General features: G+C 36.2%; 1 protein-coding gene across 3 annotated transcripts in view; it reads left to right on the top strand.

Annotated features, from left to right (window-relative positions):
* The window catches only part of GABRA2 (gamma-aminobutyric acid type A receptor subunit alpha2), a 117,354-nt gene that overhangs the window by 30,878 nt on the left and 70,310 nt on the right, over window positions 1-16,166 (top strand). The window lies entirely within an intron of this gene.

The following is a 16,166-nucleotide window of genomic DNA, read 5'->3' as shown; positions in this document are numbered from 1 at the left end:
AAGGGTGGCATGATTCCATTCCATTTTCTTACGTTTCATAAGATCCACTCTGTGTGAGGTGATGAAAGTAGATTGTCCAAGGGCAAAGATGGAAGTTGGGAGACCATTTAAGAGGGCATTATTGTTATCCAGGCGAGAGACGGAGATGGCTTGGACCACAGTGGTAACATAGAGATCGTGACAGGTGGTAGGATTTGGGATATTTTGAAGACAGAGCCAACAGATTTCCTCATGGATGGATGTGGAAAATGAAAGTCAAGAATAATGACAAGGTCTCAACCATCAAGACCATCAAGAATGGTTATAATAAATACAATAATTATTTTCTTACAGTTTGTGGCTTCTTGTTTTATACACTTAAAAAAGAACAGTGAACTCACTTGTGCTTCTTTGCATCCTCCACAGCATTGTGAAAATGATATGCCCAAAGCTGGTGCTGAGTAAATAATTGTTGAACCTTTGGGGGGCATGGGGACAACTCTATTGCTCAGAGAAAACATTAGGCATGAAAAAATAGTAGTAAGGCCTTTCAGAGAAAACTTCCTTACAGCTTGATCTAGGTCCAGCCCTGACTATTCATCCCCCATCAAATTGTCTGATCCAGGCACTCTGCTCCAGACATTCTCCAAAATCAATATGGATGCACACAGCCTTCTTGATTGCAGACAGTAGTCTCCCTTGTTAAGAGCCTTAGTGGTGATCTGACCTCATTGTTTTTTGGCCACATAGAGTCAAGTATTATGCATAGGAGTGGACACTGGATGAAATTACCTGACTAAGTAAGTCCTAAAAAGTCTAAATTTCCTCTTACAGGTGCAGAAGGAGATTCCAGTTCTTCTCTTTATGTGGTGATATATTCTTAGGCACTAAAGAGAACTGCCCAGTATTTTCTGGAAATGATGTATTTCATTTCTGCATTGGATTTATATTCTTGTGAACATTTACAGATGGGATATATAAAAACTTTCACACTGAGAGGAGAAGCAAACATTATTTCTGGGAGGACCAAAGGAAAAATAAATTATGTAGCCCACTTACTGTTTCTGTTTCGTCATCGTAATCAGTGAGTCACAAATATAAGCAGATTGTTGAAGCTCAACAGTTGTAAATAGAGTTCAGAAATGTAGTGTCCGTTCCAGACAGGAGAGCTGAGGGTGAGGAATATCAGGGCACAAATGAAATACCTTGATTTAGCTATAACTGTCCCTGTCACTATAAACTGGGTGTTTTCATTGCATGAGGTGCAAAGGCTCATTTATCAGTGGTTTTCTGCCCTTCCAGCGAACGGCTAAGAGTCCCACTTCTGAACTCAGTGAAGGCAAACATGGGGTGAATCTCTTTGATCTATTAGCTGGGGTTGTACCACAGCTGCCTTTTAAAACTGTCTGGAGAGTTGAAATAGCACTTTAAAAGACTGCCAGGAATGACCAGAAAAAGTAAAGGTGAACAGTGGGAATCATTTTCTGGTAAAATCCCAAATGTATCAACTTACAAATTTATATAACAAGTATTTTTGTAGGAAGTGGTGCTGGAATCTGAATATAGGATGGAGGGAAAATCAACTGTTCATAACATTGTATCAGAGCACAGAAGGAAAAGGGATAAAATGTAAGTGCAAATGAAAGAAGAATAAAGCAACTTGAATACTTACATTGAAATATTTATGTGAGGGATGTGATCAGAGCTGAGAAATTAAAGGTATGCTCTACACTAATAAATAGTAAATCCAATGTTGATTTCAAATATGGTCTGTAGTTGCTATTTTTGAAAGGTCAATTTTTCCTGCGTAAGTCTTGAATGTTATTACATATATATCTTTCCAAATATTCTGACTTTAAAAATTTTGATTGCAAAAAAAAAATTCTGGTATCTCTACAATTTTTTTAGTAGCAATGGTTTAAAATAAAAATATTTTCTTGTGGGGCACCTCGGTGGCTCAGTCGTTGAGCGTCTGCCTTCGGCTTGGGTCATAATCCCAGGGTCCTGGGATCGAGCCCCACATCGGGCTCCCTGCTCTGCGGGAAGCCTGCTTCTCCCTCTCCCACTCCCCCTGCTTGTGTTCCCTCTCTCACTGTGTCTCTCTCTGTCAAATAAATAAATAAAATCTTTAAAAAATGAAAAATATTTTCTTGTTTGAAAAATGTGTAGATGTAATTAGGATTCAGGGACAGGCCTAGAACAGATCGAAGTAAAACGATGCTGTGAATCGCAAAGAATGCTGAGTTTGGGAACTTGAATTAAATTAAAATGAGCATTTCCTGACCACATCTAGGTGTAGCATCCAAAACAATTTTAAAAGACTACCAGAAAATTCTGTCATCATTTTAATTTCATCATTAAATTTTTAAAAATCTTTTCATTTCTCTCTTGCATCTAGTGAATCTTTTCTGTTAAGTTCCTTCTACTACCAGTTTCATTTTGAGGTCCAAATTCTATGCTGTGATCTACTTCCTTAGGATTTTCTCCTTAGGTAAAAATCAAGGTTTACTAAAATTTCACCAAAGGGGACTATCACAAGTATAAATATTTCATAAAGGTGATAGCTATCCTGCTTTTCTTCTTAGCTTGCAACTGTGAGACTATAATAAAATGAGTTGAAGTGATGGAAGGGAAATGTTCTGAAACCAAAAGAAAAAATAGGTAAAAAGGAGCATGCCTTGTCGATAAAAGGATGGCTTACAAAGCCTTTTCTGACACCCCAGCTCTGAGTTCACTCCTGCTGCTTTTCTCCTTACCGTCCCCCACTCCCAGCCTTCTCACACCGCACTTTCACACATTTGATGATTTTTACCATTTGCGCACACTTCTATTTATTTGTTTCTTTTCCCTCCAAGACTATGGTGGCTACATACTATGGTCCTCGTCTTTTATCTAAGTGAATTGCATAGTGTACCAGGCACTCAATTATGTTTTATTTTGAAGGAAGAAAAACAGGAAGAAAGAAAGGAGAAAGGAAAGAAAATTCATTTCTCCATGTCTTTCTACAGGTAGCTCTCTTCAGAAGTACCAGATTTCAGCTAGAGTGTTATGTCTTTTGATTTAAATAAGGGGCGGTTCAACACCAAAATTTGTATATTTATATGTGTGCACGCACACACATACATATAACACCTGTTAAAATCTTTATCCCAATATAGAATACAGACACATTTATATAGGGCATGTATGTGTGTATACACATGATAAGATACATATATGATATATATGATAAGATGAAAACTATATATGTGTGTGTGTCACATACATATCCATACAAAGTTTTCATGCTGAAGTTTCAATGACATTATGTTTTGCATAAAACTAGCACTGATTACCTAACTAGATGACAGGTTTCTTTATTATTTCTGTATTATTATAGCCCTCTAAATATGTAACAAGGCTGGTGTCTGACAGGTGTGTAATAAGTGTGTATGGTTTAATTTTACTGGTACTACTGAAGATACCAAACAGTTTTAAGCTAAATGAAAAATCCTTGTATTTTTGAATAACATTTTATTACTGGAGTAGTTACAAGGATGAGATGTAAGCCAGAGAAAAATGTTTCAGTGCAGCTCTGTGCCTTATCAGCTATTGAGTTTAAATGAGGGATAAATTGAATATAATTATGTATAGTTCATAGGATGATCATAAAAATAAATATTAACTATATATATATATTTTAACCATATATATATATAATTAATCTAGTCCAGGCATACAGTAAATGCTTAATCGGCAGTTCAGTTCCTTTTATTATCACACAATGGGAATTCAACAGATAGGACAAGTCTTAAAGGTTGCTACCTAAGTTTCCAAAAGTTCCTAATTACAGGTTAAGTGTAGAGTAGTCATAACATTTTCCAGTGCACATGCCATCAGGAAATAGCATCCAGTGACAGGTGATAAAGTTAATTACTTTAGGAGATTTCTTTTTTCCTTCTATACCACTTTAAGCCAAATTTATTTTTAAGGAGAAAAGTGATACTATCATCAAATTAGAATATCAATAAGCTCTGTGTTGTAAGTGCAGTTTCTTTTGAGGCTGATCCAGGAGATTCAGGGGAAGATAGCAATGGTTTGTACCAGTGCCAACAAGGCTCCCCATGCACTTAACTTTGTAATGTTGTAGATGAAAAATGTTGGATTTTTGAATGTGAGAACTGCGTTCTACTTGAAAAAAGCAAGTGATCTAATGTTTTTAGCACATAAATCTAAAACTCTGCCTTAAAATTTTTCTATATATGATTAAAGTAATTCAGAATTTTACCACCACCATAATACTCCTACATGTAATTTATTTCGGATTATCTAAGGCATAAAGAGAAACTTGATTTATTTCATATTTAAGTGTGTCAGGATTCATAAGGCCTTATCCTTGATCATAATCTGCTGTCCATTTAGAGTTGAACAAGAGGATCAAAATGAATTTCGTACATATTTCTAAAGAAAACGTAAACTACATGATAGCAAACAATGAATGATAAATGATTGTTTTTAGGATGTTGCTTTATATCATTCTATGATTATCTGGGATGCTCCATGTTACTCATATAAAACAAAGTGCTGGGAGCTTTTGAGTAGTGAATAGAGTGGGGGGAACACAGGACCATTTGATAACTTCTCATGCATTAAAAGTTACAAGGTGATTTGATTATTTCATTCGAAGGAGTAAAAACTTCTGGAACCAACAGAAAGACTAATTAAGTACCCCAGGGATGGCAGGGACAACTTCATAGAGGATGTGTTGTCTGAGCTTACTTTTTAAGAACAAGGATTAATTGAGAGGACGCTTTATATGGAGGAAAAGAGCAAGTGTGAAAAAAACAAAGAAATGAAGGAGAATGACATGGATGGTTGTATGGCTGAGGTAGGCATTATAGAACAGCATTGGATCAGGCTGGAATTGTGGACAAAGACAGATCATGAAGGGTCTTATGTGCCATGCTCTAATCTTCAAACCTGATCTTTAGGCAAAGGAGAGTCATTGAAAAAAAGTTTGATCAGATGATCAGAGAAGAAACATCACATAATTTCTACTTAGGAGGGAATACTCTAGTAGTATCATGGAAGGTAGATAGGAGTTGGCAAAATGGGTGGCAGGAGGACTAAAGGAGGCCATTCCAGAGGCCATTGCTAGTGAGGATGGGAAGGAAAGGAAACTTCAAGAAATATGTAGGAAATGTAATCGACAGAGCCCAGTGAGCAATTAAAATGTAGAGTATGAGTAAGGAAGTCAGACTGAGTTTCAGAGTTTGACAACTGACGTGGTACCTTTTACCAAGACTAGAAATAGGCAGAATTCTGCATATTTGAAAGCCATCTTCAATATGAGCTTTTGAAATTGTTTGGATTGTATTTTCCAATAGTTATATTACATTTAAATGCTTCCCTTCTACAAAATAATAAAGAAAGAACAGAAAAGTTATTTTGCAAGATAAACATTATTTTGCTGTCGACAGCAGTATTCTGTGGGGATGGGGAAAAGATCATAAAATAAAGTCAGTTGTCATGCTTTAACTTATGTACCTTTTTATAATAAAGAAAATGAAGGGCGCCTGCGTGGCTCAGTTGGTTAAGCGACTGCCTTCGGCTCAGGTCATAATCCTGGAGTCCCGGGATCGAGTCCCGCATCCCGGCTCCCTGCTCAGCGGGGGGTCTGCTTCTCCCTCTGACCCTCTTCCCTCTCGTGCTCTCTGTCTCTCATTCTCTCTCTCAAATAAATAAATAAAATCTTTAAAAAAAAATAAAGAAAATGAATACAGTAAGGTTTTTGATCCCTTCATATTAGCAACATATATGAATTATATTTCTTAGTGCATTAAGAATTTTCAATTCCTGTTGACATAAAATAATTCATTATCTTAAAAATATAAAAGTTTATCTTTATTATATGTTGGATATGAGGATCCTTTCTTATTAATATGCATTTTGGGAGCAAAATGTAAATTTATATGAGCATAGTTTTCATTTTTAAATTCTCACAAGTTAGTTGTTAATCTGGTTTCTATCGGTACTTAGAGAACAACTAATAAGCTCCAAGTTACTAACTCAGGAATACTAGATTTGTAATAGCCTGTGCCCAGACTGAAATATGGATTCTTAGTGTTCTAGCATATCCCATGTGATCTAAATATCATCTTTTAAAATTTGAAAGAATAGGGTCACTAGAATCTCCTCACAAGAGAACGTAACTTGAAATAGTAGAAGTGATATCTTTGAGCACATCTTCTGTCTTTTGCTTGTCAGAGTCCCACACTGAGAATGTAGCAACTGCTTGATGAAACATTACCTTGAGGAACATAAATTGCTTCTGGTACCACATACAACTTTCCTTTGGAAACAGTCTCTCCCTTGTCTGTGAGGCTGTGGATGTCTCTGGACTGTACTTAGTAAACCCTTAGTAGCTATTTGTTAATTGGGCCAAATCGCCCCACTAAACTGATGGGAATCAGTGTGTATTCAGTCTCCCCTTTGCTTTCCTATTTGATTTCCTTTACTACTGCTTTGGGGAGAGAGGTGTGTCTTCAATTTCCTCACCAGAGTAAGCTGAATCATTAGATATTAAAGAAAGACATTTCAAAGAGAGAGAGAGGCACTAAGATGTTCTACCTGGTGATGGTTCTAAGGGCCAGAATAGTCAAAAACCCTTTTGGGGATAGATGAAACCTGCAGTGATTTTAATTCAGGTTCATTGTAACTCAGAATCAATGACTGTCATGAAGGGATGTATTTAGTTTATTCTTTCAGGACTTTTTGTTTCCTTTTCATAAGCATATAGTCATCTTGATAGTTGTTCAGAATTCTTTTTTTTTTTTCAGGATTCTTAAATGAGCTATACTTTTTAAATTAATCCATTTTCATTAGTAGGAAAAAAACAAGGTAAACAAACAAACAAAAACAAACAAGCAAACAAAAAAAACAAGGTAAAACAAAACTACAAGAACAAACAATATATAAAGAAGCAACAATTAAAAAGCACCAGAAATCTAACACTGAGAGGGAATGTCATATATTTAATATATTTGATATATTTCTAAATTATCACAAAGAATCTAAGACCAAAATGTAGAGCTATAATGAAAAATGATTGTACTGAAACACAGTACATACGGGTTTTATTATTGTTCTTCATTCTTCCTACTTTTATAGGCACTTTGCTGACCATTCAAATGCAGCTCTGTACTGTTCACCATTACTTTTTATCAAACACGTACTGAGTGCCTACTGGGAGGAAGGTATTGGGCAAGGTACAACAATTCCTTGTGGTAGAATGGCAGTAAATTGCATTATCAAATTCAAAGTTTCCAGCTTTTTAATAGGGAACACTAAGCGCCATATACACAAAAGTCACTTAAGTATTTTTTGGCTTTAACAAAATTGAATGATGACAAATGGCACATGTAGGTGTTATGGGAGTCATCCCAGGAAGCAAAATGTCTTTGTTGTTGCTGAGAGAGTTAAAGCAAAAGACAGCAATGACTAACTTGTTTTAAAATATATGCGTGACACTCTATTTATGATATATGATAAGCAAAATTATTAGTATCCTGATCTTCTTGAAGGGATGTCCTCCACAGTTTGATTTTGCTCTCAGGATTGTGAGCTCATGTCCTTATTAATATCACTCTTAATATCCAAATTACAGGGGTAAGGACAATATAGCTTCTTGCTCGGATAGTTAGCTCCCAGCGAATACAGTTAATATCTCTCCTGAATAATAATATTTAATTATTATCATTTTTTCCTTCTTCGAATAACTGAATGATGTTTGCATTTAGCTTTGGTTTCTCTCAGAAGCAGACTGTAAGATATGCATCAACTTCGGAAGTCCTATCAGGAGGCACTAGAAGAGGAGATGGCTAAGTGACAAAGGGAAGGGAGGGGAGCCAAAACAAGGTACAGGTATTGAGCAGGTTATTGATGAGGACTAATGGGATTTGGTCTCCCCTCCCACTGACGTCCTCTAGGAAATGTGTGGGACATGCCTTAGGGGTATCTCCATAGAGGAGAGAAAGCTGAGCTATATTTCCTCCAACACCCATCAGTCACTGATTGATGGTTTGCTCCCAGGAGCATGAGCTTCTGTGCACTTCTGGTCTGTCCTGCACAGCCAGAGAAAGCCCCCAGGCAGAGAATCAAAGGTGATTGCAGCAGAACACCGTAACAGGTAGAGCAATTGTGATTGTCAAGGGAGTATGGACAAAGAACTGGCAGCAGATGTGACATTGGTCTTCTGTGGTTATATGCTATTTTAAATGTTGTTAATATAATCACTTAAATATCAAACTTTTTACTTGAAATCATTATCTAGTATACTAAGAGTGATGGACAGATATTTTGCATGTAACTTGTAATTTCTCTCCTTTTCAAGAACTTCCTTAACTTTCCCACCACCAGACCTAAAAATATGCTTCCATTCCTTTCCACACTTTCTATTCACTCCTGATATAACCAAGGATATTCCCTCCTCCTCCTTCCTTCCATGTATGCATTGTCAGTCCCTTAATGCTTGCACTGCCTGCTTACCCAGGAATGTTCCTCTCTCACTGATCTTTTTCTCTCTACCCCAGTCCCTCCATCTGTATTGCCATGTGCTCAAACATCTTCCACCTTAAACAAGCACAGAACTGCCTCTTTTCCCTCACCTTCCTCTGTTGCTAGAGTTCTCTTCCCCTTCACAATCAAACTCCTCAAGATTTGTTTCAAATCACTCTAGCCTTTTCCTCTTCTCCCCCTTCTCTCACTCCATGCTAGTCTCTCCACACATATTCTTTCCTCCACTAATGGCTCCCAGGTCTCCAAATGCAGTGAATATTCCATACCTCAGATTACTTCATCTCTCAGCAGCAGTGACTGTCCATCACTCTCTTCTCCATAGGGGTTTAAATTGCCTTTGTAATACTCTTTTTTAAAAAATATTTCTTTATTAGTTCCATCCATGTTGTTGCAAATGGCAAGATCTTTCTTTTTATGGCTGAGTAATATTCTACATATATATGTATATGTGTATATATATCTATGTGTGTATATATGTATATATATATCACATCTTCTTTATCCATTCATCTGTTGATGGGCACTTTGGTTGCTTCCATATCTTGGCTATTGTAAATAATGCTGTTATGACCTTACAGAAATACTGTAGGGGAATACATTTGTATTGCATTTATATGACATCAAATTAAATAAACTAGATGAAATGGACAACTTCCTAGAAAGATTCAAACTACCAAAACTAACTCAAAAAGGAATAGAAACTCTGAATAGACTTAGATAAGGAAAGAGATAGAATTAATCATAATAATATAAAACTTCTATCAAAGCAAATGGCAGGTTTATATGACTTCGCTGATGAATCTTACTAAACTTTTATAGGAGAATTAATACCAATACTTCATAAATTCTCCTTAAAAATAAAGAAGAGAATTCTTAGCTCATTTTATTAGTCCAGTATTACTCTGATACTAAAGTGAAACTAAAATGAAAGACCTTGTAAGAAAAGAAAACTGTAGATGAATATGCCTTATGAACATAGACGTAAAAAATGCTCAACAAAATACTAGCAAATTAAGTACAGCAACATATAAAAAATTATGCACCAAAACCAAGTGAGTCTTATCCCAGGAATGCAAAGTTGTTTTAATACATGAAAATAAATTGGTGTAATATACCATATTAATAGAAAAAAGGGCAAATAATTCATGATCATATTCATATTCCATGGAAAGTATTTGGCAACACCTAACACCTACCTATTCATCAGTTTAAAAAAAAAAAAAAAAACCTCTCTATAAACTAGAAATAGAAGGGATTCCATTTGTATGAAGTGTCCAGAATAGGCAAATCCATAGAAACAGAAACTGAATTATTAGTTGTCAGAGCCTGGAGGAAGGGAGGATAGGGAATCTGTGCAGGGTTTCTTTCTGATGATAAAAATGTTCAAAGTTTAGATAGTAGTGATGTTGTACAGCCCTATCCTAAAAACCACTGAATTGTATACTTTAAAAAGGGTGTATTTTATATTGTGTGAATTATATCTCAAGAAAACTATTATAAAAAAGTAAGAGACTGTATGGGTGAATGGGTAGAAGCAGTGTTACTATAGAGAGATCATGGTAGCTTTAACAGTAGTAACGGAGAAAGGGTGAGAAGTTGTTGGATTATAGATATCTTGGAGAGCCAACCAGACTTACTGTTAAAAACAGAGAAGTTGTGGATGAACTAAGATTTGTGACCCAGAGCATTGGAACAACAATCAAATACAATAGGGAATCATTAGTATGATTGGTTTTGGAGAGACAAATCGGTTTTGTTTGGGATATGAGTTTAAGAATCTATCAGATAGTCATGTGGAAATGCCAACTGGACAGTTAGGTAGAGGAGCCTAGACTTTAGAAGAAAGCTCTGACTCAAAATAGAATTTCAGGAGTCCTTGACTACATGAAATAAATCATCAAGAAGTATAAATAAAGAGGACCAAAAACTGAATGTTGGGACATTCCAATATTAACAGGATGCTGGTATAGGAGTAAAGCAACCAGTAAGGTTGGAATAAAATCAAGAGATTATGGTGTTCCAGAGACCAGGTGAAGAAAGTTTCCAGGAGAGGGAGTCTTTTCTTACATGTTCTCATAGCATATTATCACGTCGGTAATTATGTATTTATTTGATTTTGCATAGTATCTCTCTTCTCTAGGCTATCGCATTATGATAGCAGAGGCTATGTCTACCTCCAGTGACTCTGAACTAATAATGATAATTCATTTACTCATTTATTTGACAAAAAATTATCAATTATGTCAGGGGTTGTTCTGTGCTGGGGTTTTACTTTTCTGAGCAAATGAAAGTCCCTGTCTTCGTGGAGCTTAACTTCTAGTGGGAGCATGTAGACCAGTACTATCTAATAGAACTCTCTGTGATGATAGAAATGTTCATCCTGGCTATCCATTGTGATAGCAATAGTTACATGTGGATAAAATGTGGCTAGTATAACTGAGGAACCAAATATTTTATTTTAACTAATTGAAATTAAGTTTAAATAGCCACATGTGTCTATCCTATTAGTAGATATGGGCAGTAAACAGTAAACATAATAAGTCAATGAACATATAGAACCAGGGAGAAATGTGAAACAGTTACACTTTAAAATAGGATTTGACAGAAATTTAGGGGGCGCCTGGGTGGCTCCGTTGGTTAAGCTTCCAACTCTTCGTTTTGGCTCAGGTCGTGATCTCAGGGTCGTGAGATGAGCCTGGCATCAAGCTCCGCTCTCAGCATGGAGTCTGCTTGAGATGCTCTCTACCCCCCCGTGCCTCCCCCCTCTCCCCACTTGCACATGTACTCTCTCTCTCTCTCTAAAAATAAATAAAATCTTAAAAAATATAGTATGGTAAGATGGACCTCGTCGAGGTGTAACGATTTCCAGTCCTCTTTCATGTTTTATGTTTTGTTTTATGCCCTTGCAAATCTACTGCAACTGCTCATTTCCAGGCTCTACGGATCACTTATACTAGTCAAAGAAAAGGGCCTACTTCAGCATCTTTTAACAATACTCCTTTAAAAAAACCCAAACTTTATTCTCTTGATTTCTACACTTTCCTTTTCTCAGTATCATTTTTTTCTTTTGCTTTAACCATTGTAACATGTTCCAAACTGGATACGTTGTCTTCAGTCTCCTCTCACTCAGTTTGCCCACTGTTACAAATGTAACATAACATTTATAGTACAGTATCCTTGCAGGTAAGATTCTCCCAAAGTCCTTCAGTGAATGCCCTGATGCCATATATAGAGAGATAGCATCCTCAACATTGTGGCACGTCAGGTCTCTTTTGATACATCTTCTCTTTCTTTACAACTTGATACCCCAACTTTCCTACATATGTTAACTGTATTCATGAACCAAACTAAACTCTTTGCAAAGGATTTTTGAAAGTGAGTTTGGTATATATACATGATGAAATATTACTTGGTCATCAAAAAGAATGAAATCTTGCCATTTGCAATGATGTGGATGGAGCTAGAATGTATTATGCTTAAAAAATAAGTCAAAGAAAGGCAAATAACATATGATTTCACTCATTGTGGAATTTAAGAAACAAAACAGAGAAACATATGGGAAGGGGGAAAAAAGAGAGAGGGAAACAAACCATAAGAGACTCTTAATGATAGAGAACAAGCTGAGGGTTGATGGAGGGAGGTGAGTGGGGGAATGAGCTAGATGGGTGATAGGTATTAAAGAGAACACTTGTGATTGTGCACCAGGTGTTGTGTGTAAGTGATGAATCACTGAATTCTACTCCTGAAACCAATATTGCACTGTATGTTAATTAAAATTTAAATAACAATTGAATTTTATTGTATGCTGCATTATCCAATGAAGAACAATTTTTATCAATTAATTTCAGCCCTTCTTGAAATTATTTATATGTTCATTTTGGATATCCTTCAGGGCCATTTATTATTTTTTCCTATGAAGTATTTCAAACATTCAAAAGAGTACAGAGAGTTGTATGATTTATTTCATGACCAGCTTCATCAACTCTTAGAATTTGCCAAAATTGAGATCAGTTTTAAAAGAAGGAAAATAATAGAATACATTAGAAACTCCCTCTGTAACCCTAAGCAGGTTATTCCCCATTTTCTTTCCCCAATGATAACTGCCTTTCAAATCCTGAATTTGATGATCGTTCCTAAGGATCACACCTTTTTTTTTTTTTTTAAGATTTTATTTATTTGTTTGACAGAGAGAGACACAGCGAGAGAGGGAACACAGCAGGGAGAGTAGGAGAGGGAGAAGCAGGCTTCCCGCCAAGCAGGGAGTCCGATGCGGGGCTCGATCCCAGGACTCTGGGATCATGACCTGAGCCGAAAGCAGACACTTAATGACTGAGCCACCCAGGCACCCCACACACCTTTTTTTTTTTTTTTTTAAGATTTTATTTTCGTTATTATTTATTTGTCAGAGAGAGAGAGGGTGAAAGCAGGGGGAGCAGGGAGAAGCAGGCACCTCACTGAGGGGGCCTGATGTGGGACTCGATCCCAGGACCCTGGGATCAGGACCTGAGCTGCAGGCAGATGCTTAACCTTCTGAGCCACCCAGGTGTCCCAGGATCACACCTTTAACTACATGCAGTCCTTATTTCTCCTCAAGTACTTATTATTAACCTCATGGTGTTTTGCCTTTGGAAAAATCTATATAGAAGATCCTTTTTTGCATATTTTGCTATTGGCATTTCTAAAGCCAAGAATTTAGCTTATAAGCAATTATTTTGAGGTAACTCGTGGTATACGTTTCTGTTAAAAGCCACTTACTGTTTGTTCAAAAGTTAAATTTTGGTTTCCACTGAAATAGTGCTTTCCCTAAATATATTCTTTCCTTTTGCTTGATGTAAAGTTTCTTCACTGGGATCCAGTCCCCTAGGCTTTCAACCTCTTTCTATCAATGGGTAGTTTGGACACTGTCTTCACTAATGACAGTACCCATTTCGCTGTTCATGGCCATTTGTAATGTTGGTGGCATATTTTGGGAAAAGGTGTATATTCTACATGAACTATAATTAGAAATTATTTGTTAATTCAAATGTAAGACACCTAATATGTGGCAGACATTGTGCTAAGCACTGTTGATAGGACAGTGGACAGAAAGGTCATAGTCATTGTTTTCATGAATCTGAATCCTGACTGGGGAGATAGATCAAACAAAACCAAAACCAAAAAGTGGATAAAAAACATTAAGGCATGAAAATAATGGCAAATTCTAAAAAGTCCTAGGAAAAGGAAGTGTCAGGGAGAAAATGAGGGAAACAGACTTACATTATACAGGGGGCATAGTGAACCTCTGCTCTGAGGAGAGGACATTTAAATAGAGACTTGAAGGCAGGTAAGCAATCAACTAAGAAGGGAAGAGAAAGAGGCAGTAGCCAAGGTGAAGGTCCTGAGTCAGGACAGTGCAAAGTTAGTCCACTCAATGTGATCAGGGCTTGAAAAGGTAACTCATGGTACTTAAAGTGAAGAGACTGAGGTTGCTGCCAGAATATCAATTCATGTGTTTACTCTGTGACAGACATCTGTCACACGGATCTGAATATTATAACAGGTATTAATTAGCAACACAATTTAACCGTGTTCTAAATCCATATGGGAAAACAACAATTAACCAGAAGATACTATGGACTTTGACAAATTAGTGTCACAAGATCCCTAAATAACCGATGTGCATAAAATCTTACTTCTTTTCTCCTCCCCTCCTCTTTCCTTCTTTTCCCTTCTCTTCTCTTATGGAAAGCCAAATCATAATCAAAGACAGCATTTTGAATATAGAACCTTAGAAAGCTGTGTTAGATGTATCAAACATTTGTAGTCATCACCCTAAAATATTTTACTAATTCATGTTGATTGTTGACAACTCTGTTGCAACAACCAAGAATCACTTCCTCAATCTCCTAGCTATTGGGTATTCATGGTCAGTGTTTGCCTTGCTGATTTTCCTTTTTTTTTTTTTTTTTTTGAACTTGCATAGCTGGAGAATATTCCTTGCAATGCATACATTCTTTCACTGTGCTTATGAAGTTGATAAACCATGAAATCATTTATTTAAAGTAATTTTGCGTGTCTGTGTTCTATGTCTTTAGGTGTTGCTCTTACTGCTTAGAGCTTTGAGGGTAATCTTATTTTTCTCTTTGGATTCTTAGCTGCCATTTCCCTGCAGCCACAAGGTACTGATAACAACCTTCCGTACCCTTTACTTGCCATTTGGCATATAATGGATATTCTTCATATCCTTAGCATGAATATATTCACACAGTTTGTCATCTCTCTTCTCTAGTTTTGCTACTCCGCACTAAGGAGAATGATTTCATTTACCTCTATTTGGGTGAAGACTACCTCGGCATTTACATTTTTCTTCCCTGGAACATTTTAAATCAATATCTATAATGACTAAAGTTTTACTCAATTGTTTATTGAATAAGTGTGACAGTATTGATTTGGTATGAATAAGAGGAAAAAGCAAACAAACCTGAGTCCCATTTTCATAATTTCTTTCTAATAGCTTATATAATTCACAACTAGGACCAGCTACATAATTTGTGAGGCCTTGTCCAAGATGAAAATGCAGGGCCCTTCATTCAAAAGGTAATTAAGACTTTTAAGAGAGAAAAACAGAACACTAAAGCAAGCGTGGGGCTTTTCTGAGCACAGGGCTCTAGGAGACAGCACAAGCTACATGCCTGTGAAGCTGACCTGTACAGGTCTTTGGGGAAGCTGGCAGCTGAGAATTAACTTTATAAACATATTTATGTCCCACATGAGTTTTGTGGTAAAATTTCATGAAAACAGTTTTTGGAATAAAATAGAATAGAAAATAATAAAGCTGAATAAATATATTTATTTGAAACACTACATGTTTTTGGTGCAGAGTATTATGGTGAATAGAAATATGTAGTTAATGAGAAAACACTTCTAGCTTTGGTTTACCATTAGGGCTTAGGAGCCAGATTGCTTGGGTTCTAAAACCTGGCTCTATTTACTCTACCAAGCGTGGGTTGTTAGGCACATTTCCTTACCTTTCTGTATGTACATAAGTGTACGTGTACAGATTGAGATGATAACAGAGAACCTACTTCACAGGATCATCATGCAGATTATTATATTTCAAGACATTTGAAGCCTAAGCATTCAAAGTCTGCTCTGTTATTTCCAAATCCTTTTGGCTTTTTATTTGGGTCTTAGTGGATACAATATCCCCAGACTTAGTTTACTCTCTCTTTTATGGTTGTGAATTAGTGTCCAGTATAGTATTAAAAATATTTTGTGATCTTGTTTCTGTGGAATTACAAATTTGATAGTAGATGAGGCATTCAGTTCATGATGATAGAAATTAATGATGTATTGCTTTTTTCTATAAGTTACATTGGAAGAATTTTTCTTTTCAATCCTTTTCTTTGAGCCTCTCCCCCATCACCATTTGGCTTATTTAAAATCAGAGATCTAAATCACCTGGTTAAAAGAGCTATCCAGGTAATTGTGTTACAGTTAATAAGTTACATAATACTTGAATCTAACTCAAGTCAATCTTAACATTTCATACATTTGTAAATACCTTTAAAGACAAGTTTGTTTGGAAGTAATCCATTGTGATTAATGTCTGTTAATTGCTTTTATTTTTATGTCATTGAATAATGAAGCTT

The sequence above is a fragment of the Mirounga angustirostris genome, unplaced genomic scaffold, assembly GCF_029215605.1.
Source record: "Mirounga angustirostris isolate CCGP_5_RB_7025 unplaced genomic scaffold, mMirAng1.0.hap1 SCAF_2, whole genome shotgun sequence".
Classification (NCBI taxonomy): domain Eukaryota; kingdom Metazoa; phylum Chordata; class Mammalia; order Carnivora; family Phocidae; genus Mirounga; species Mirounga angustirostris.
This window is presented reverse-complemented; position numbering and strand designations above follow the sequence as displayed.